The sequence below is a fragment of the Bombina bombina genome, chromosome 4 (assembly GCF_027579735.1).
Source record: "Bombina bombina isolate aBomBom1 chromosome 4, aBomBom1.pri, whole genome shotgun sequence".
Classification (NCBI taxonomy): domain Eukaryota; kingdom Metazoa; phylum Chordata; class Amphibia; order Anura; family Bombinatoridae; genus Bombina; species Bombina bombina.
In genome coordinates, this window is record NC_069502.1 from 1,241,010,979 (window position 1) to 1,241,035,326 (window position 24,348).

At 41.4% G+C, this 24,348-nt stretch overlaps 1 protein-coding gene across 1 annotated transcript in view; it reads left to right on the plus strand.

The window, feature by feature from the left end:
- Window positions 1–24,348, plus strand: part of LOC128658296 (TRPM8 channel-associated factor homolog) — a 261,422-nt gene that overhangs the window by 68,745 nt on the left and 168,329 nt on the right. The gene's annotated exons all lie outside the window — the stretch shown is intronic.

Genomic DNA, 24,348 nt, shown 5'->3' on the forward strand with positions numbered 1-24,348 from the left:
CTACCTGTTGCCAGGGTACATTTGGATTGGGGAGTGGGCGCTAGACTTGTGAATGTGGGGGTCAAGAAGGACTTACCTGCTGATGTTCTCCTTGGAAATGACTTGGCCCCCCTTGTTTCTGCCTATGCTCCCATGGATCCCGCTAATGTTAACCCTGTGACTACCCAAGCCCAGTCCCTCCGGGAAGAGACGCTTCCATGTTTGGGGTGGGGGCGGTACTGAGCCAAGTTGGAGCAGATGGCGGAGAACACCCCGTAGCTTACTTGAGCCGAAAGTTGTTGCCCCGGACATCCCCAAGCCGATCCGTTGGGATCAGACTGTGTATGCCGGCTTGGTTCTGGGGGAGCATTGTGGCAAACCTAGCCACTTCTGGACTATAACGTAAGAAAGGTTGTCTGTGACAGACCCTTCGGTCAGGACTGAAAGTGTTAACTTTATTTTCTAACCACAAGTGGCTGGCTCCAGCTACAATCTAATTAATGCTTAGCATTCTATTGTTTGATGACCCCCAGAGAGAAACGCCTAAGTGATAAGGAGAGTCAAGAGTGTCCTGTGGTTGAAGTGTTTAAGTAATATAATCCTATTGTATCATGTCAAGGGCGCTTCTCCCTTTTATCTAATGTACAACATTCTTTCAACCCCCATCTGGGGGGGGGGGGTCAAAAACCTGTATAAATCTGTATGCTGCCTTCAAATAAAGTGTTATTCTGTTTAAAACCTGAAAACTGGCTGGGTTGTGAACTGCTGATTCCCTATGCAGGACATTGTTCCCTGGTGTTAACCCTTGGTATCCGGTTGGTACCGTTACAATATATATATATAATTTCGCAATACCCCAAAATCTCATAGGTTGATCTGTCATTATATCAAAAATAAATAAATACACCAGACACCGATTATGGGAAAACTAATAGCTACAGCTTTATTGATATGTAATATAACATATAAAAACGTATGCTCTCTGCGGTACGGAAGTAACATAAACGTGAAGATAATACTTTAAATGAGTCTCTGCTTCTGGAAGCAATACCGTCTGCAGCTGCTCTAGCAGTATAAACGATCAATCAATTACGTAGCCTTCTTCTGCTCTGTAGTCCTGCTCACTGGCAAGTCCTCGGTCTAAAGTTGCAACAAAAGACATCAAACAAGAAAACAGCAAAAGCATATAGCAATTAATGAAAATGAGCTAAAACAATAGTGGGACTTTTGGATACTTGACGTTTTTTTACTGCTACAGTATAGTTGTTATCAAGTAAATATGTTTTTTTTTTCTCACCGACATCCCCAGTACTTGCCTTGGCATGCAATCTTCTACCTCTGACATGTTATCTCTCTACAGATTCTGTACCAGTTTGGCAGTGTAGGGATTGCGGAAGTGTCATGGCATTGCACAGCAAAAGAAAGTGCTATTTCAATGATGTGCTCCAAAAAGAGTTTCCTTTCATGAAAAGTGCTGGAAAGGGATCTTCTGTTGTATGCACAATATGTCATTCTGCGTTTACCATTTCAAGTGGAGGTAGAACTTCAATCAAAGAACATGAAACCACAAGCAAACACAAAGCCACTCAAACTGCCCGTGCAGGTTCAACTTCTGTGACATCATTTTTTCGGAAAGTTGAACCCTCTCAGAGTGAATATGACCTAGCTTTACAAGAGGGAGTTTTTTCATATCACACCATTGCCCATAACCATAGTTTCAGATCAATGGACTGCACTTCAGGATTAAATAGGAAGTTCTTCAATCCTAAATTTTGCTGTGCACGGACAAAGTGTGAAGCAATTGTCACAAACGTATTTGCTCCTTGGTCAACAGATGAGCTCAAACATGACCTTGAGAATGTTGATTTTGTAGCACTTTCGGTAGATGCTTCAAATCATGGTCATATGAAGTTGCTGCCTATTGTGGTTCGCTACTTCAAGGTACAAGAGGAAAGCACTTCTGTGGAGACAAAACTTCTTGATTTTGTGGCACTGACAGGTGAAACAGCTGAACTTATTTCAGGTGAGCTGATAGAAATTATAAAAAAATTCCACCTGGAAAATAAAGTTGTGGCCTTCTCTGCCGACAATACAAACACAAACTTTGGTGGACTACGGAGGCAAGGGAGAGAAAATGTGCACACTAAAGTTAGAGAAGCCCTTCAAAGGGAAGTAATAGGTCTTGGATGCCCAGCTCATATTGTCCACAATTGTGCACGAACTGCCCTAGATACAATCCCAGTGGATGTTGAATATATTCTTAACAAGATTTTTGGATATTTTCATATATTCACTGTTCGTGTTGAAAGACTGAAAAGTTTTTGTGAGTTTGTGGGGCAAGAATATCAAAATATTCTTGGGCACAGCAATGTCAGGTGGCTCTCAATGTTACCTGCTTTGGAAAGAATTCTTATGCTCTATGAGCCACTGAAGTCATTTTTTCTGTCTGAAGAAAAGTGTCCAGTTGTCCTTAGGAAGATATTTGAAGACCCTACAACGGAACTTTGGCTCAGTTTCATCCACAGTACTGTGTCACTTTTCCATGACACAATAAAATCACTGGAGGGGCAAGATCGCTGTGCCATGGAATCAGCTGTGATCCTCAACACCCTTAGAAAGAAGCTGTCTGCTAGACATGAGGAAGACTTTGTGCCAGTAATGGTAAGACAACAAATCAAGGAGCTAGAAAGAGATGGGGTTTTAACACAAGCTTCCTACTTTAAAGTTGCTCACTCTTTTTTTGACGCTTCAGTCCAATATTTACATGCTTGGGGAAAACATATAGATGACCTTGAAGACCTTCAATGCTTGCTTTTGAAGAGAGTGCCTGCAAGGTCTGATATTGAGAAGGCAGTTGAACTTCTGAACACAAAATGTCCAAATGTATCAGTCAATCAAGATGCTTTGTTTGATGAAGTGACTTTTCTAAATGAATTCCTAAAAGAGCAAATACCTGTATGGAATGCATCAGCATCAGCAGTGTCGGTAGCCAGCAAGTGGAATGCAGTTATGACCCATTTCACGAGAATGGAGGTAACCCATGCTAACCTTAAAAAATTAGCTGAAGTAGTCCTCTGTCTGCCAGGCAGCAATGCTCCAGTGGAAAGAGTTTTCTCACTCATGAATGACATATGGACTGCTGAGAAATCACGATTTCGTGTGGAAACTATCAAAGCAATTCTCATCGTGAAAAATAACATTAAATTGTCCTGTTTAGAATTTGTGGAGAAAATCTCCAAGAACAAAAATATTCTCAGGCAGATTCATTCCTCTGAGAAATATGTTAATACAAATGTCTGAACAAAGGCCGGGATACACATGAGATACGTATTGTTAAAAGAAAACTGATTTTTGGTGGGGGGACCACAATACTGTTTTTTAAGTTTTTAGTTATTGTTCTTAATTGTTAATTTATATTGTTATTGTTGAACCAGAATACTTTGGTAAGAATAAAATACAAAATATGATTTGAATTTTTTTTTCTCTATCTTATATTCTTAACATTTTGGTACTCATATCCCTAAAAATTCTAAGAAGTATTTTTTTTTTTTTATCTCGGGGTCGAAATGTGAGAAATAACGTGTATGTATATCATGCAATCACTCCATAAACACATACCAAACACACTGCATATATAATTTTAGGAAAATACGCTAATAAAATAGTTTTTACCATTTGCCAATAAAAAAAAATAAAATGTCCCTGGATTTCATTTTAAAAATCTGGTCACCTTAACCTATATTATATTTATTAACCCCTAATCTGCCCCCCCCCCCATGTCGCCGCTGCCTTACCTACACTTATTAACCCCTAATCTGCCGACCGGACCTCGCCGCCACTATAATAAATGTATTAACCCCTAAACCGCCTCACTCCCACCTCAAAAACCCTATAATAAATAGTATTAATCCCTAATCTGCCCTCCCTAACATCGGCGACACCTAACTTCATGTATTAACCCCTAATCTGCCGACCGGACCTCACCGCTACTATAATAAATGTATAAACCCCTAAAGCTAAGTCTAACCCTAACCCTAACACCCCCCTAAGTTTAATATAATTTTTATCTAACGAAATAAAATAAATCTTATTAAATAAATTAATCCTATTTAAAGCTAAATACTTACCTGTAAAATAAACCCTAATATAGCTACAATATAAATAATAATTACATTGTAGCTATTTTAGGATTTATATTTATTTTACAGGTAACTTGGTATTTATTTTAACAAGGTACAATAGCTATTAAATAGTTAATAACTATTTAATAGCTACCTAGTTAAAATAATTACAAAATTACCTGTAAAATAAATCCTAACCTAAGTTACAATTAAACCTAACACTACACTATCAATAAATTAATTAAATAAACTACCTACAATTACCTACAATTATCTACAATTAAATCAACTAAACTAAATTACAAAAAAAACAAACACTAAATTACAAAAAATAAAAAAAGATTACAAGAATTATAAACTAATTACACCTACTCTAAGCCCCCTAAAAAAATAACAAAGCCCCCCAAAATAAAAAAATGCCCTACCCTAATCTAAAATAAAAAGTTTACAGCTCTTTTACCTTATCAGCACTTAAAAGGGCCTTTTGCGGGGCATGCCCCAAAGAATTCAGCTCTTTTGCCTGTAAAAAAAACATACACTACCCCCCAACATAACAACCCACCACCCACATACCGCCCAAACCCCCCTTAAAAATCCTAACGCTAAGCCCCTGAAGATCTCCCTATCTTATATTCACCACGGCGGTTATCACCGATCTGTCCAGAAGAGGCTCCGAAGTCTTCATCCTATCCGGCAAGAAGAGGTCCAGAAGTGGCTCCGAAGTCTTCATCCTATCCGCCAAGAAGAGGTCCAGAAGAGGCTCCGAATTCTTCATCCTAACCACCAAGAAGAGGACATCCGGACCGGCAAACATCTTCATCCAAGCGGCATCTTCTATCTTCATCCATCCGATGAGGAGCGGCTCCATCTTCAAGACCTCCGGCGCGGAACATCCTCTTCTCCCGACGACTAGACGACGAATGAAGGTTCCTTTAAGGGACGTCATCCATGATCGGAACAGCCAATAGAATGCAAGCTCAATCTGATTGGCTGATTGGATCAGCCAATCCGATTGAACTTGAATCTGATTGGCTGATTCAATAAGCCAATCAGATTTTTCCTACGTTAATTCCGATTGGCTGATAGAATCCTATCAGCCAATCGGAATTCGAGGGACGCCATCTTGGATGACGTCCCTTAAAGGAACCTTCATTCGTCGTCTAGTCGTCGGGAGAAGAGGATGTTCCGCGCCGGAGGTCTTGAAGATGGAGCCGCTCCTCGTCGAATGGATGAAGATAGAAGATGCCGCTTAGATGAAGATGTTTGCCGGTCCGGATGTCCTCTTCTTGGCGGATAGGATGAAGAATTCGGAGCCTCTTCTGGACGGATCGGTGATACCCGGCGTGGTGAAGATAAGGTAGGGAGATCTTCAGCGGCTTAGTGTTAGGTTTTTTAAGGGGGGTTTGGGTTAGATTAGGGGTATGTGGGTGGTGGGTTTTAATGTTGGGGGGGTATTGTATGTTTTTTTACAGGCAAAAGAGCTGAATTCTTTGGGGCATGCCCCGCAAAAGGCCCTTTTAAGGGCTGGTAAGGTAAAAGAGCTGTAAACTTTTTATTTTAGAATAGGGTAGGGCATTTTTTTATTTTGGGGGGCTTTGTTATTTTTTAGGGGGCTTAGAGTAGGTGTAATTAGTTTAAAATTCTTGTAATCTTTTTTTATTTTTTGTAATTTAGTGTGTGTTTGTTTTTGTAATTTAGTTTAGTTGATTTAATTGTAGATAATTGAAGGTAATTGTAGGTAGTTTATTTAATTAATTTATTGAAAGTGTAGTGTTAAGTTTAATTGTAACTTAGGTTAGGATTTATTTTACAGGTAATTTTGTAATTATTTTAACTAGGTAGCTATTAAATAGTTATTAACTATTTAATAGCTATTGTACCTAGTTAAAATAAATACAAAGTTGCCTGTAAAATAAATATAAATCCTAAAATAGCTACAATGTAATTATTATTTGTATTGTAGCTATATTATGGTTTATTTTACAGGTAAGTATTTAGCTTTAAATAGGAATAATTTATTTAATAAGATTTATTTTATTTCGTTAGATTTAAATTATATTTAATTTAGGGGGGTGTTAGGGTTAGGGTTAGACTTAGCTTTAAGGGTTAATACATTTATTATAGTAGCGGCGAGGTCCGGTCGGAAGATTAGGGGTTAATACTTGAAGTTAGGTGTCGGCGATGTTAGGGAGGGCAGATTATGGGTTAATACTATTTATTATAGGGTTTTTGAGGCGGGAGTGAGGCGGTTTAGGGGTTAATACATTTATTATAGTGGCGGTGAGATCCGGTCAGCAGATTGGGGTTAATAAGTGTAGGTAGGTAGCGGCGACGTTGGGGGGGGGCAGATTATGGGGTAATAAATATAATATAGGGGTCAGCGATGTTAGGGGCAGCAGATTAGGGGTACATAGGGATAATGTAGGTTGCGTGGTGTGCGGTCGGCAGATTAGGGGTTACATTTTTTATTAGAATGGCAGCGATGTGGGGGGACCTCGGTTTAGGGGTGCATATGTAGTTTATGGGTGTTAGTGTACTCTAGAGCACAGTAGTTAAGAGCTTTATGAATCGGCGTTAGCCCATAAAGCTCTTAACTCCTGACTTTTTTCTGCGGCTGGAGTTTTGTTGTTAGATTTCTAACGCTCACTTCAGCCAAGACTCTAAATACCGGCGTTAGAAAGATCCCATTGAAAAAATAGGATACGCAATTGACGTAAGGGGATCTACGGTATGCAAAAGTTGAGGCTGGAAAATGAGCCTTAGACCCTTTCCTGACTGACTCTAAATACCAGCGGGCGGCCAAAACCAGAGTTAGGACCCCCTAACGCTGGTTTGGACGGCTAACGCAGAACTCTATATCTAGGTTAGTGTGTTATCACTATAAAATCACATTACCACCTGATTATGCAAATGATAAAGTGTTTGAGGCTCCACCCATGAGTTACCTTCTAATCTATAGCACTTTTTATATGAGGTGACCTACAGGATAAGTGAAGTCCTAAACTAAAGCATGGAAGACAAATAAGCTTTGTATAAATCAGTGAGAGGATAAAGAGGAGACTGTGTATAATGGAGTGAGAGGATAAAGAGGCTGTTTATAGAGGAGTGAGAGGATAAAGAGGAGGCTGTGTATAAAGGAATGAGAGGATAAAGAGGAGGCTGTGTATAAAGGAGTGAGAGGATAAAGAGGAGACTGTGTATAAAGGACTGAGAGGATAAAGAGGAGACTGTGTATAAAACAGTGAGAGGATAAAGAGGAGACTGTGTATAAAGGAGTGAGAGGATAAAGAGGAGACTGTGTATAAAGGAGTGAGAGGATAAAGAGGAGACTGTGTATAAAGAAGTGAGAGGATAAAGAGGAGACTGTGTATAAAGGAGTGAGAGGATAAAGAGGTTGTGTATAAAGGAGTCAGAGGATAAAGAGGAGGCTGTGTATAAAGGAGTGAGAGGATAAAGAGGAGACTGTGTATAAAGCAGTGAGAGGATAAAGAGGAGACTGTGTATAAAGGAGTGAGAGGATAAAGAGGAGCTGTGTATAAAGGAGTGAGAGGATAAAGAGGAGGCTGTGTATAAAGGAGTGAGAGGATAAAGAGGAGGCTGTGTATAAAGGAGTGAGAGGATAAAGAGGAGACTGTGTATAAAGGACTGAGAGGATAAAGAGGAGACTGTGTATAAAACAGTGAGAGGATAAAGAGGAGGCTGTGTATAAAGGAGTGAGAGGATAAAGAGGAGGCTGTGTATAAAACAGTGAGAGGATAAAGAGGAGACTGTGTATAAAGGAGTGAGAGGATAAAGAGGAGACTGTGTATAAAGGAGTGAGAGGATAAAGAGGAGACTGTGTATAAAGGAGTGAGAGGATAAAGAGGAGGCTGTGTATAAAGGAGTGAGAGGATAAAGAGGAGACTGTGTATAAAGGAGTGAGAGGATAAAGAGGAGACTGTGTATAAAGGAGTGAGAGGAATAAAGAGGAGGCTGTGTATAAAGGAGTGAGAGGATAAAGAGGAGGCTGTGTATAAAGGAGTGAGAGGATAAAGAGGAGGCTGTGTATAAAACAGTGAGAGGATAAAGAGGAGGCTGTGTATAAAGGAGTGAGAGGATAAAGAGGAGACTGTGTATAAAGGAATGAGAGGATAAAGAGGAGACTGTGTATAAAGGAGTGAGAGGATAAAGAGGAGACTGTGTATAAAGGAGTGAGAGGATAAAGAGGAGGCTGTGTATAAAGGAGTGAGAGGATAAAGAGGAGGCTGTGTATAAACGAGTGAGAGGATAAAGAGGAGACTGTGTATAAAGGAGTGAGAGGATAAAGAGGAGGCTGTGTATAAAACAGTGAGAGGATAAAGAGGAGACTGTGTATAAAGGAGTGAGAGGATAAAGAGGAGACTGTGTATAAAGGAGTGAGAGGATAAAGAGGAGACTGTGTATAAAGGAGTGAGAGGATAAAGAGGAGGCTGTGTATAAAACGAGTGAGAGGATAAAGAGGAGACTGTGTATAAAGGAGTGAGAGGATAAAGAGGAGGCTGTGTATAAAGGAGTGAGAGGATAAAGAGGAGACTGTGTATAAAGGAGTGAGAGGATAAAGAGGAGGCTGTGTATAAAGGAGTGAGAGGATAAAGAGGAGGCTGTGTATAAAACAGTGAGAGGATAAAGAGGAGGCTGTGTATAAAGGAGTGAGAGGATAAAGAGGAGACTGTGTATAAAGGAGTGAGAGGATAAAGAGGAGGCTGTGTATAAAGGAGTGAGAGGATAAAGAGGAGGCTGTGTATAAAGGAGTGAGAGGATAAAGAGGAGACTGTGTATAAAGTAGTGAGAGGATAAAGAGGAGACTGTGTATAAAGGAGTGAGAGGATAAAGAGGAGACTGTGTATAAAGGAGTGAGAGGATAAAGATGAGGCTGTGTATAAAGGAGTGAGAGGATAAAGAGGAGGCTGTGTATAAAGGAGTGAGAGGATAAAGAGGAGACTGTGTATAAAGGAGTGAGAGGATAAAGCGGAGGCTGTGTATAAAGGAGTGAGAGGATAAAGAGGAGGCTGTGTATAAAACAGTTAGAGGATAAAGAGGAGGCTGTGTATAAAACAGTGAGAGGATAAAGAGGAGACTGTGTATCAAACAATAAGAGGATAAAGATGAGGCTGTGTATAAAGGAGTGAGAGGATAAAGAGGAGACTGTGTATAAAGGAGTGAGAGGATAAAGAGGAGGCTGTGTATAAAGGAGTCAGAGGATAAAGAGGAGACTGTGTATAAAGGAGTGAGAGGATAAAGAGGAGGCTGTGTATAAAGGAGTGAGAGGATAAAGAGGATGCTGTGTATAAAGGAGTGAGAGGATAAAGAGGAGGCTGTGTATAAAGGAGTGAGAGGATAAAGAGGAGGCTGTGTATAAAACAGTGAGAGGATAAAGAGGAGACTGTGTATAAAGGAGTGAGAGGATAAAGAGGAGGCTGTGTATAAAGGAATGAGAGGATAAAGAGGAGGCTGTGTATAAAGGAGTGAGAGGATAAAGAGGAGACTGTGTATAAAACAGTGAGAGGATAAAGAGGAGACTGTGTATAAAGGAGTGAGAGGATAAAGAGGAGACTGTGTATAAAACAGTGAGAGGATAAAGAGGAGACTGTGTATAAAACAGTAAGAGGATAAAGAGGAGACTGTGTATAAAGGAGTGAGAGGATAAAGAGGAGGCTGTGTATAAAGGAGTGAGAGGATAAAGAGGAGGCTGTGTATAAAGGAGTGAGAGGATAAAGAGGAGACTGTGTATAAAACAGTGAGAGGATAAAGAGGAGGCTGTGTATAAAGGAGTGAGAGGATAAAGAGGAGGCTGTGTATAAAGGAGTGAGAGGATAAAGAGGAGGCTGTGTATAAAGGAGTGAGAGGATAAAGAGGAGACTGTGTATAAAACAGTGAGAGGATAAAGAGGAGGCTGTGTATAAATAAGTGAGAGGATAAAGCGGAGGCTGTGTATAAAGGAGTGAGAGGATAAAGAGGAGGCTGTGTATAAAGGAGTGAGAGGATAAAGAGGAGACTGTGTATAAAACAGTGAGAGGATAAAGAGGAGGCTGTGTATAAAGGAATGAGAGGATAAAGAGGAGGCTGTGTATAAAGGAGTGAGAGGATAAAGATGCTGTGTATAAAGGAGTGAGAGGATAAAGAGGAGGCTGTGTATAAAGGAGTGAGAGGATAAAGAGGAGACTGTGTATAAAGGATTGAGAGGATAAAGAGGAGGCTGTGTATAAAGGAGTGAGAGGATAAAGAGGAAACTGTGTATCAAACAGTGAGAGGATAAAGAGGAGGCTGTGTATAAAGGAGTGAGAGGATAAAGAGGAGACTGTGTATAAAACAGTGAGAGGATAAAGAGGAGACTGTGTATAAAGGAGTGAGAGGATAAAGAGGAGACTGTGTATAAAACAGTGAGAGGATAAAGAGGAGGCTGTGTATAAAGGAGTGAGAGGATAAAGAGGAGACTGTGTATAAAGGAGTGAGAGGATAAAGAGGAGGCTGTGTATAAAGGAGTGAGAGGATAAAGAGGAGACTGTGTATAAAGGAGTGAGAGGATAAAGAGGAGACTGTGTATAAAACAGTGAGAGGATAAAGAGGAGACTGTGTATAAAACAATGAGAGGATAAAGAGGAGACTGTGTATAAAGGAGTGAGAGGATAAAGCGGAGGCTGTGTATAAAGGAGTGAGAGGATAAAGAGGAGGCTGTGTATAAAGGAGTGAGAGGATAAAGAGGAGGCTGTGTATAAAACAGTGAGAGGATAAAGAGGAGGCTGTGTATAAAGGAGTGAGAGGATAAAGAGGAGGCTGTGTATAAAGGAGTGAGAGGATAAAGAGGAGGCTGTGTATAAAGGAGTGAGAGGATAAAGAGGAGGCTGTGTATAAAGGAGTGAGAGGATAAAGAGGAGACTGTGTATAAAGGAGTGAGAGGATAAAGAGGAGGCTGTGTATAAAGGAGTGAGAGGATAAAGAGGAGGCTGTGTATAAAGGACTGAGAGGATAAAGAGGAGACTGTGTATAAAGGAGTGAGAGGATAAAGAGGAGACTGTGTATAAAACAGTGAGAGGATAAAGAGGAGGCTGTGTATAAAGGAGTGAGAGGATAAAGAGGTAACTGTGTATAAAGGAGTGAGAGGATAAAGAGGAGGCTGTGTATAAAGGAGTGAGAGGATAAAGAGGAGACTGTGTATAAAGGAGTGAGAGGATAAAGAGGAGACTGTGTATAAAGGAGTGAGAGGATAAAGAGGAGACTGTGTATAAAGGAGTGAGAGGATAAAGAGGAGACTGTGTATAAAGGAGTGAGAGGATAAAGAGGCGACTGTGTATAAAACAGTGAGAGGATAAAGAGGAGGCTGTGTATAAAGGACTGAGAGGATAAAGAGGAGACTGTGTATAAAACAGTAAGAGGATAAAGAGGAGACTGTGTATAAAGGAGTGAGAGGATAAAGAGGAGGCTGTGTATAAAGGAGTGAGAGGATAAAGAGGAGGCTGTGTATAAAACAGTGAGAGGATAAAGAGGAGACTGTGTATAAAGGAGTGAGAGGATAAAGAGGAGGCTGTGTATAAAGGAGTGAGAGGATAAAGAGGAGGCTGTGTATAAAACAGTGAGAGGATAAAGAGGAGGCTGTGTATAAAGGAGTGAGAGGATACAGAGGAGACTGTGTATAAAACAGTGAGAGGATAAAGAGGAGACTGTGTATAAAGGAGTGAGAGGATAAAGAGGAGGCTGTGTATAAAGGAATGAGAGGATAAAGAGGAGGCTGTGTATAAAGGAGTGAGAGGATAAAGAGGAGACTGTGTATAAAACAGTGAGAGGATAAAGAGGAGACTGTGTATAAAACAGTGAGAGGATAAAGAGGAGACTGTGTATAAAACAGTAAGAGGATAAAGAGGAGACTGTGTATAAAGGAGTGAGAGGATAAAGAGGATGCTGTGTATAAAGGAGTGAGAGGATAAAGAGGAGGCTGTGTATAAAGGAGTGAGAGGATAAAGAGGAGACTGTGTATAAAGGAATGAGAGGATAAAGAGGAGGCTGTGTATAAAGGAGTGAGAGGATAAAGAGGAGACTGTGTATAAAGGAGTGAGAGGATAAAGAGGAGGCTGTGTATAAAGGAGTGAGAGGATAAAGAGGAGGCTGTGTATAAAGGAGTGAGAGGATAAAGAGGAGACTGTGTATAAAACAGTGAGAGGATAAAGAGGAGGCTGTGTATAAATAAGTGAGAGGATAAAGAGGAGACTGTGTATAAAGGAGTGAGAGGATAAAGAGGAGACTGTGTATAAAGGAGTGAGAGGATAAAGAGGAGGCTGTGTATAAAACAGTGAGAGGATAAAGAGGAGACTGTGTATAAAGGAGTGAGAGGATAAAGAGGAGGCTGTGTATAAAGGAATGAGAGGATAAAGAGGAGGCTGTGTATAAAGGAGTGAGAGGATAAAGAGGAGACTGTGTATAAAACAGTGAGAGGATAAAGAGGAGACTGTGTATAAAGGAGTGAGAGGATAAAGAGGAGACTGTGTATAAAACAGTGAGAGGATAAAGAGGAGACTGTGTATAAAACAGTAAGAGGATAAAGAGGAGACTGTGTATAAAGGAGTAAGAGGATAAAGAGGAGACTGTGTATAAAGGAGTGAGAGGATAAAGAGGAGGCTGTGTATAAAGGAGTGAGAGGATAAAGAGGAGGCTGTGTATAAAGGAGTGAGAGGATAAAGAGGAGACTGTGTATAAAGGAGTGAGAGGATAAAGAGGAGGCTGTGTATAAAGGAGTGAGAGGATAAAGAGGAGGCTGTGTATAAAGGAGTGAGAGGATAAAGAGGAGACTGTGTATAAAACAGTGAGAGGATAAAGAGGAGGCTGTGTATAAATAAGTGAGAGGATAAAGCGGAGGCTGTGTATAAAGGAGTGAGAGGATAAAGAGGAGGCTGTGTATAAAGGAGTGAGAGGATAAAGAGGAGACTGTGTATAAAACAGTGAGAGGATAAAGAGGAGGCTGTGTATAAAGGAGTGAGAGGATAAAGAGGAGACTGTGTATAAAGGAGTGAGAGGATAAAGAGGAGGCTGTGTATAAAGGAGTGAGAGGATAAAGAGGAGGCTGTGTATAAAGGAGTGAGAGGATAAAGAGGAGGCTGTGTATAAAACAGTGAGAGGATAAAGAGGAGACTGTGTATAAAACAGTGAGAGGATAAAGAGGAGACTGTGTATAAAGGAGTGAGAGGATAAAGAGGAGACTGTGTATAAAGGAGTGAGAGGATAAAGAGGAGACTGTGTATAAAGGAGTGAGAGGATAAAGAGGAGGCTGTGTATAAAGGAGTGAGAGGATAAAGAGGAGACTGTGTATAAAACAGTGAGAGGATAAAGAGGAGGCTGTGTATAAAGGATTGAGAGGATAAAGAGGAGGCTGTGTATAAAGGAGTGAGAGGATAAAGAGGAAACTGTGTATCAAACAGTGAGAGGATAAAGAGGAGACTGTGTATAAAGGAGTGAGAGGATAAAGAGGTAACTGTGTATAAAGGAGTGAGAGGATAAAGAGGAGGCTGTGTATAAAGGAGTGAGAGGATAAAGAGGAGGCTGTGTATAAAGGAGTGAGAGGATAAAGAGGTAACTGTGTATAAAGGAGTGAGAGGATAAAGAGGAGGCTGTGTATAAAGGAGTGAGAGGATAAAGAGGAGGCTGTGTATAAAGGAGTGAGAGGATAAAGAGGAGGCTGTGTATAAAGGAGTGAGAGGATAAAGAGGAGGCTGTGTATAAAGGAGTGAGAGGATAAAGAGGAGGCTGTGTATAAAGGAGTGAGAGGATAAAGATGAGACTGTGTATAAAACAGTGAGAGGATAAAGAGGAGACTGTGGCCTAATTATCAACGTGTCTATTTACCTGCCTTCGCAGGCCCAATACGCCCGCCTAAGCTCGCCTACCATCGCTCCTGCGGACCTGAATAAGATCGCCAAAGTTATCAAAAAAGCTGTCAAAAAGCCGCGCACCAAGTACGGGGCGATGAGCAGCGGACTGTGATAATTATCACTCATCCGATCTCGCTGCTCTTCGGCTTTTTCCCAGCTTTATTGATACCCCAGTCACTAAGCACTCACACTATACTATACCGTTCTAACCCGTATACCGGCGGCCCCTGAGCGCCCCGCAACTAAATAAACTGCCGCTCCTAGACGCCGCCACAACTATAATAAATGCATTAACCCCTAAACCACCGCTCCCGGAGCCCTCCGCCACTCTAATAAACTGATTAACCCCTAAACTGCCGCTCCCGGACCCCGCCGCCACTACATAATACCTATTAACCCCTATCCTGCCCCCCCTATACTGCCTCCACCTATAATAAATTTATTAACCCCTATCCTGCCGATCCCGTACCCCGCCGCAACTAAATAAATTGTCTAACCCCTAAACCGCCGCTTCCGGACCCCGCCACAACCTATATTAAACTTATTAACCCCTAATCTGCCCCCCTACACCGTCGCCACCTATAATAAATTTATTAACCCCTATCCTGCCCCCCTATACCGCCGCCATCTATATTAAACTAATTAACCCCTAAACCTAAGTCTAACCCTAACCCTAACACCCCCCTAACTTAAATATTATTTTAATAAATCTAAATAAAATTACTCTTATTAACTAAATTATTCCTATTTAAAAATAAATACTTCGCTGTAAAATAAACCTTAAGATAGCTAAATGTAATTATTACATTGTAGCTATTTTAGGATTTATATTTATTTTACAGGTAACTTTGTATTTCTTTTAACTAGGTAGGATAGTTATTAAATAGTTATTAACTATTAAATAACTACCTATCTAAAAGAAATACAAAATTACCTGTAAAATAAATCCTAACCTAAGTTACAATTAAACCTAACACTACACTATCATTAAATTTATTAAATAAATTAACTACAAATAACTACAATTAAATACAATTACATAAACTAACTAAAGTACAGATTCAAGTTCAATCCGATTGGCTGATCCAATCAGCCAATCAGATTGAGCTCGCATTCTATTGGCTCTTCCGATCAGCCAATAGAATGCAAGCTCAATCTGATTAGCTGATCCAATCAGCCAATCGGATTGAACTTGAATCCGATTGGCTGATTCCATCAGCCAATCAGAATTTTCCTACCTTAATTCCGATTGGCTGATAGAATCCTATCAGCCAATCGGAATTCGAGGGACGCCATCTTGGATGACGTCCCTTAAAGGAACCTTCATTCTTCAGTTGGACGTTGGAAGAAGAAGATGGATCCACGCTGAAGGTCTTCAAGATGGAGCCGTTCGTCATCGGATGAAGATAGAAGATGCCACTTGGATCAAGATGGTTGCCGGTCCGGATCTCCTCTTCTTCCCTAATAGGATGAAGACTTTGGAGCCTCTTCTGGACCTCTTCAGCCACGGCTTGATAGAAGACTTCAGCCGGATTATGGATCGCCAGCCCCCGCTTGGGCTTGGATCAAGACTTCGGAGGACGGATCGGTGAACCTGACATGGTGAAAATAAGGTAGGAAGATCTTCAGGGGCTTAGTGTTAGGTTTATTTAACTGGGGTTTGGGTTAGATTAGGGGTATGTGGGTGGTGGGTTGTAATTTTGGGGGGGTATTGTATGTTTTTTTTTTACAGGCAAAAGAGCTGAATTCTTTGGGGCATGCCCCGCAAATGGCCCTGTTCAGGGCTGGTAAGGTAAAAGAGCTTTGAACTTTTTTAATTTAGAATAGGGTAGGGCATTTTTTTATTTTGGGGGTCTTTATTATTTTATTAGGGGGCTTAGAGTAGGTGTAATTAGTTTAAAATTGTTGTAATATTTTTCTAATGTTTGTAATTATTTTTTTATTTTTTGTAACTTAGTTTCTTTTTATTTTTTGTACTTTAGTTAGTTTATTTAATTGTAGTTATTTGTAGGTATTATATTTAATTAATTTATTGATAGTGTAGTGTTAGGTTTAATTGTAGGTAATTGTAGGTATTTTATTTAATTTATTTATTGATAGTGTAGTGTTAGGTTTACTTGTAACTTAGGTTAGGATTTATTTTACAGGTAATTTTGTAATTATTTTAACTATTTTAGCTATTAAATAGTTATTAACTATTTAATAGCTATTGTACATGGTTAAAATAATTACAAAGTTGCCTGTAAAATAAATATGAATCCTAAAATAGCTACAATATAATTATAATTTATATTGTAGCTATATTAGGGTTTATTTTACAGGTAAGTATTTAGCTTTAAATAGGAATAATTTATATAATAAGAGCTAATTTATTTAGTTAGATTTAAATTATATTTAATTTAGGGGGGTGTTAGTGTTAGGGTTAGACTTAGCTTTAGGGGTTAATCCATTTATTAGAGTAGCGGCGACATCAGGTCGGCAGATTAGGGGTTAATTATTGTAGGTAGCTGGCGGCGACATTGTGGGGGGCAGATTAGGGGTTAATAAATATAATATAGGGGTCGGCTGTGTTAGGGGCAGCAGATTAGGGGTACATAGGTATATTGTAGGTTGCGGCGGTGTACGGAGCGGCAGATTAGGGGTTAAAAAAAATATGCAGGTGTCAGCGATAGCGGGGGCGGCAGATTAGGGGTTAATAAATATTATGTAGGGGTCGGCGGTATTAGGGGCAGCAGAATAGGGGTACATAGGTATAACGTAAGTGGCGGCGGTGTACGGAGTGGCAGATTAGGGGTTAAAAATTTTTAATAGAGTGGTGGCGATGTGGGGGGGGGGCCTCGGTTTAGGGGTACATAGGTAGTTTATGGGTGTTAGTGTACTTTAGAGCACAGTAGTTAAGAGCTTTATAAACCGGCGTTAGCCCAGAAAGCTCTTAACTACTGACTTTTTTCTGCGGCTGGAGTTTTGTCGTTAGATTTCTAACGCTCACTTCAGCCACGACTCTAAATACCGGCGTTAGAAAGATCCCATTGAAAAGATAGGATACGCAAATGGCGTAGGGGGATCTGCGGTATGGAAAAGTCGCGGCTGCAAAGTGAGCATTAGACCCTTTCCTGACTGACTCCAAATACCAGCGTTCGGTAAAAACCAGCGTTAGGAGCCTCTAACGCTGGTTTTGACGGCTAACGCCCAACTCTAAATCTAGGCCTAAGTTACAAAAAATAAAAAAATATTACAAGATTTTTAAGCTAATTACACCTAATCTAAGCCCCCTAATAAAAAACAAAGCCCACCAAAATAAAAAAATGCCCTACCCTATTCTAAATTACGATAGTTAACAGCTCTATTACCTTACCAGCCCTTAAAAGGGCCTTTTGCGGGGCATGCCCCAAAGAAATCAGCTCTTTTGCCTGTAATAAAAACACAATATCACCCCCAACATTACAACTCACCACCCACATACCCCTACTCTAACCCAAACCCCCCTTAAATAAACCTAACACTACCCCCCTGAAGATCATCCTACCTTTAGCCGTCTTCAGCCAGCCGACCACCGATGGAACAGAAGAGGACATCCGCAGCGGTCGAAGTCTTCATCCAAGGGGCACTGAAGAGGTCTTCCATCCGATAGAAGTCTTCATCCAGGCAGCGCCTTCAATCTGCATTCATCCGGAGCGGAGCGGAGTCATCTTCAAAGCAGCCGACGCGGAGCCATCTTCATCCACCGACGCCTACTCGCCGGATGAATATTCCTTTAAGTGACATCATCCAAGATGGCGTCCCTCAAATTCTGATTGGCTGATAGGATTCTTTTAGCCAATCGGAATTAAGGTAGGAAAATTCTGATTGGCTGATCCAATCAGCCAATCAGATTCAAGTTCAATCCGATTGGCTGATCCATGACGCATGGTACGTAACTACAGAAAACCGACTGATCGTAATGGATTCTTGAAAGCCAAAAGTGGACATATGAGTAATTGGAAAGCTAATATCCCATATGGGCAGTTTTGCCGTATCAGACATAACTGCTCAAAGTTAGAGGACTACAACAAAGAAGCAGACATCTTACAAAAAAGATTCATAGATAAAGAATATGATGAGAACTAGTGAGTGAAGCTAGAAACAAAAACGCAATATGCCAACAAAGTAGTCTATTAAATTCAAACCAAGAGAATAGAGTGAACACCAGGGAAGATATGGATAGCAATTTTAGGTTTATTACCACATACAGCGAGGGGGCTGGGTTCATCAAAAAAATTCTGCATAAACACTGGGGTATTCTGAAGGCGGACCCCATATTGAAAACTGTAATAGAAGAAAAAGCGTTAGTGGTATTCAGAAAAAATCAGAATCTAAAGAATATTTTAGTTCCATCCAGGACAAATAAAGAGTAATAGATCAGGCTCCCTGGATCAGTGGGACACAGGTAGGCCCGGAACATACAAATGTGGCCGCAGCAATTGTTGTATGTGTGCGCATCTTGCGAATAGGGATTCTTATATGAATTGGAATAACACCAAGCAAATGCCAATTACATGTAGAGGTACGTGCCACTCCACATTTGTAGTCTATGGACTCACCTGTGGCTGTGGAAAAATTTATGTAGGAAGAACGAAATGCAAGATAAAAAGAAGATGCTATGAGCACATAAATAATATAGAAATAGGGTTAAGAACACACAGTGTGTCAGACCATTTTAGAGTAAAACACAACAAAGACCCAAGTAGTTTACATATTACCATTTTAGATGTGGTATCCATAGGAGTAAACCCACATCAAAGGTTAATTACACTGAGACAAAAAGAAACCAAGTGGATTCAAGAACTAAAACGCCTCACTCCCAAAGGTCTAAATATAGACCTAGATCTACAAGCATTTATGCTATAAGGTCCCTAGATTTCTAGTAAAGAAAGATGCCCCAATTAATCATAAAAAAGAGGGAGGATTTTGCTTCAATTTATTCAATAATAATTTAGAATAAATAGATAAGCAATAGTTAGGGAACTAGGAAGGACATTATACTAAGTTAATTTAACATTAAAGAAAATATAGAGGTTATAGTCTAACTAGAGTTATGAGACCTAGAAGAACCACAATAACAATATATAGCTATTGTTATTAGCTGCAGTATAGACACATAAAAAGAGGAAGATCAGGGGCTGGTGCAAGCCAGTAATAACCAGCACTAATTGGGACTAACAGTAGCCCCTTTGAATGTCAGTCGACAACAGTAGTTCCACCTGACCCTTGGTCAAAGTTATTCTCAGTAAAACAAGTACATTAAGTATCTAGCAGTAGGGCATATCATGTAGAATATGATGTGTAGAAGTATTTTAACCTTAGGACATGGAGTTTAACTAAATAGTCACTACCCTAAAGATATGGTAACTAATAGATGCACACTGTATAGATGCATTTAGAACAGAAATAGTAAGAGGGTTGATTATTGATTGTTTAACACGCTACAGCTAAATGGGCGTGTTGTGTTTACATGATACCTAATCACCTACGTAGTATAAGGGTGGAGCTAGCACGGAGATAGTGTGGCACAGCATTTGCCAGAGAGTGCAGCTAAATGGGCGTGTTGTGTTTACATGACACCTAATCACCTACGTAGTATAAGGGTGGAGCTAGCACGGAGATAGTGTGGCACAGCATTTGCCAGAGAGTGCAGCTAAATGGGCGTGTTGTGTTTACATGACACCTAATCACCTACGTAGTATAAGGGTGGAGCTAGCACGGAGATAGTGTGGCACAGCATTTGTCAGAGAGTGCAGATAAATGGGCGTGTTGTGTTTACATGACACCTAATCACCTACGTAGTATAAGGGTGGAGCTAGCACAGAGATAGTGTGGCGCAGCATTTGTCAGAGAGTACAGCTAAATGGGCGTGTTGTGTTTACATGACACCTAATCACCTACGTAGTATAAGGGTGGAGCTAGCACGGAGATAGTGTGGCGCAGCATTTGTCAGAGAGTGCAGCTAAAGGGGCGTGTTGTGTTTACATGACACCTAATTCCCTACGTAGTATAAGGGTGGAGCTAGCACAGAGAAAGTGTGGCACAGCATTTGCCAGAGAGTGCAGCTAAATGGGCGTGTTGTGTTTACATGACACCTAATCACCTATGTAGTATAAGGGTGGAGCTAGCAGGGAGATAGTGTGGTGCAGCATTTGTCAGAGAGTGCAGCTAAATGGGCGTGTTGTGTTTACATGACACCTAATCACCTACGTTGTATAAGGGTGGAGCTAGCACAGAGATAGTGTGGCACAGCATTTGTCAGAGAGTGCAGCTAAATGGGCGTGTTGTGTTTACATGACACCTAATCACCTACGTAGTATAAGGGTGGAGCTAGCACAGAGATAGTGTGGCGCAGCATTTGTCAGAGAGTACAGCTAAATGGGCGTGTTGTGTTTACATGACACCTAATCACCTACATAGTATAAGGGTGGAGCTAGCAGGGAGATAGTGTGGCACAGCATTTGTCAGAGAGTGCAGCTAAATGGGCGTGTTGTGTTTACATGACACCTAATCACCTACGTAGTATAATGGTGGAGCTAGCACAGAGATAGTGTGGCACAGCATATGCCAGAGAGTGCAGCTAAATGGGCGTGTTGTGTTTACATTACACCTAATCACCTACGTAGTATAAGGGTAGAGCTAGCACGGAGATAGTGTGGCACAGCATTTGTCAGAGAGTGCGGCTAAATGGGTGTGTTGTGTTTACATGACACCTAATGACCTACGTAGTATAAGGGTGGAGCTAGCACGGAGATAGTGTGGCACAGCATTTGCTAGAGAGTACAGCTAAATGAGGGTGTTGTGTTTACATGACACCTAATCACCTACGTAGTATAAGGGTGGAGCTAGCAGGGAGATAGTGTGGCACAGCATTTGTCAGAGAGTACAGCTAAATGGGCGTGTTGTGTTTACATGACACCTAATTCCCTACGTAGTATAAGGGTGGAGCTAGCACAGAGATAGTGTGGCACAGCATACGCCAGAGAGTGCAGCTAAATGGGCGTGTTGTGTTTACATAACACCTAATCACCTACGTAGTATAAGGGTGGAGCTAGCACGGAGATAGTGTGGCACAGCATTTGTCAGAGAGTACAGCTAAATGGATGTGTTGTGTTTACATGACACCTAATCACCTACGTAGTATAAGGGTGGAGCTAGCACGGAGATAGTGTGGCACAGCATTTGTCAGAGAGTGCAGCTAAATGGGCGTGTTGTGTTTACATGACACCTAATTCCCTACGTAGTATAAGGGTGGAGCTAGCACGGAGATAGTGTGGCACAGCATTTGTCAGAGAGTACAGCTAAATGGGCGTCTTGTGTTTACATGACACCTAATCACCTACGTAGTATAAGGGTGGAGCTAGCAGGGAGATAGTGTGGCACAGCATACGCCAGAGAGTACAGCTAAATGGGCGTGTTGTGTGTTTACATGACACCTAATCACCTACGTAGTATAAGGGTGGAGCTAGCACAGAGATAGTGTGGCACAGCATTTGTCAGAGAGTGCAGCTAAATGGGCGTGTTGTGTTTACATGACACCTATTCACCTATGTAGTATAAGGGTGGAGCTAGCACAGAGATAGTGTGGCACAGCATACGCCAGAGAGTGCAGCTAAATGGGCGTGTTGTGTTTACATGACACCTAATTCCCTACGTAGTATAAGGGTGGAGCTAGCACGGAGATAGTGTGGCACAGCATATGCCAGAGAGTGCAGCTAAATGGGCGTGTTGTGTTTACATGACACCTAATCACCTACGTAGTATAAGGGTGGAACTAGCACGGAGATAGTGTGGCACAGCATACGCCAGAGAGTACAGCTAAATGGGCGTGTTGTGTTTACATGACACCAAATCACCTACGTAGTATAAGGGTAGAGCTAGCACGGAGATAGTGTGGCGCAGCATTTGTCAGAGAGTGCAGCTAAATGGGTGTGTTGTGTTTACATGACACCTAATCACCTACGTAGTATAAGGGTGGAGCTAGCACAGAGATAGTGTGGCACAGCATTTGTCAGAGAGTACAGCTAAAGGGGCGTGTTGTGTTTACATGACACCTAATCACCTACGTAGTATAAGGGTGGAGCTAGCAGGGAGATAGTGTGGCACAGCATACGCCAGAGAGTGCAGCTAAATGGGCGTGTTGTGTTTACATGACACCTAATCACCTACGTAGTATAAGGGTGGAGCTAGCACAGAGATAGTGTGGCACAGCATTTGTCAGAGAGTACTGCTAAATGGGCGTGTTGTGTTTACATGACACCTAATCACCTACGTAGTATAAGGGTGGAGCTAGCACGGAGATAGTGTGGCGCAGCATACGTCAGAGAGTGCAGCTAAATGGGCGTGTTGTGTTTACATGACACCTAATCACCTACGTAGTATAAGGGTGGAGCTAGCACAGAGATAGTGTGGCACAGCATTTGTCAGAGAGTGCAGCTAAATGGGCGTGTTGTGTTTACATGACACCTAATCACCTATGTAGTATAAGGGTAGAGCTAGCACGGAGATAGTGTGGCACAGCATTTGTCAGAGAGTGCAGCTAAATGGGCATGTTGTGTTTACATGACACCTAATCACCTACGTAGTATAAGGGTGGAGCTAGCACAGAGATAGTGTGGCACAGCATTTGTCAGAGAGTGCAGCTAAATGGGCGTGTTGTGTTTACATGACACCTAATCACCTACGTAGTATAAGGGTGGAGCTAGCACGGAGATAGTGTGGCGCAGCATTTGTCAGAGAGTGCAGCTAAATGGGCGTGTTGTGTTTACATGACACCTAATCACCTATGTAGTATAAGGGTGGAGCTAGCACGGAGATAGTGTGGCACAGCATACGTCAGAGAGTGCAGCTAAAGGGGCGTGTTGTGTTTACATGACACCTAATCACCTACGTAGTATAAGGGTGGAGCTAGCAGGGAGATAGTGTGGCACAGCATACGCTAGAGAGTGCAGCTAAATGGGCGTGTTGTGTTTACATGACACCTAATCACCTACGTAGTATAAGGGTGGAGCTAGCACGGAGATAGTGTGGCACAGCATTTGTCAGAGAGTGCAGCTAAATGGGCGTCTTGTGTTTACATGACACCTAATCACCTACGTAGTATAAGGGTGGAGCTAGCACGGAGATAGTGTGGCACAGCATTTGTCAGAGAGTACTGCTAAATGGGCGTGTTGTGTTTACATGACACCTAATTCCCTACGTAGTATAAGGGTGGAGCTAGCACGCAGATAGTGTGGCACAGCATACGCCAGAGAGTGCAGCTAATAAGAAGTAATCCGGCACACGGGGTGGCTACGCTGTATACATTGTGCATCTATTTTTGTAGAAACAAAGGGGTTGCTTACAATATGAGAAACAGCAAATGCCAGGTAATTTCATTATGAATAAGATTCTGCCTCTTAACATATGGAGGCCCATTTATCAAGCGCTGTATGGAGCTTGTGCGCCCGTGTTTCTGGCGAGTCTTCAGACTCGCCAGAAACAGCAGTTATGAAGCAGCGCTCCATAACCCCGTCCACCTGCTCTGAGCAGACAGATAGAAATCGCCACAAATCAACCCGATCAAGTACGATCGGTTTGATTGACACCCCCCATTGGCCGTGAGTCTGCAGGGGGCAGCGAGCTGCTGGTGCAATGCTGAATATGGAGAGTGTATTGCTCTCCGCATTCAGCGATGTCTGTCGGACCTGATCCGCACTGTCGTATCAGGTCCGACAGACATTTCATAATTCAGCCTCATGAGCTTCTGTATAGTATGTGCTATGATTAGGTTGTTGACGATTGAAGTATAATGTACTATGTCACGGTAGAAACATGCCGTAGCAGAACATGGCTATTGGGCATGCTTTGTTTACATTCCGGGCAGCAGCAGGAAGAGGTGGATCCAATACGGCTCTTTTTAACAAGGGGATCCTCATACGAAGAATATCCAACATCCACTGTCTTGATAAAGTTTGCGGAGGACAAACGAAACGCGTAGACGGGATGGTCTACCTGTAACTATAAGACTCTGCACATTATAAGAGGCTTTTAATCTGTTTAATTAGTTTTTGAAAAAAAAAAGTTCCTTAAAAGGTCTTACAATCGGTTTACAGAGACAAAAGAGGAGCAGAGGCCGCTACCTGCGGATTCCTGTGGAACAAGAACTGAAGGCTTTTAATATTTTATCTCTTGTAAGTGCATTAGATTGTGTGCACAAATAAAGCTATAAATGATTTTACCTTGAATGGGGGATGCGCTTTGTGTTGTTATCGTTTTAGTGCATTTAAAGCTTGAGCACTCTTTTGTGCTCAGGGAATCTGGAAGCTGCACAAAGGATTTGTCACCAAGAGAGAAACTAATCCATACAGAGT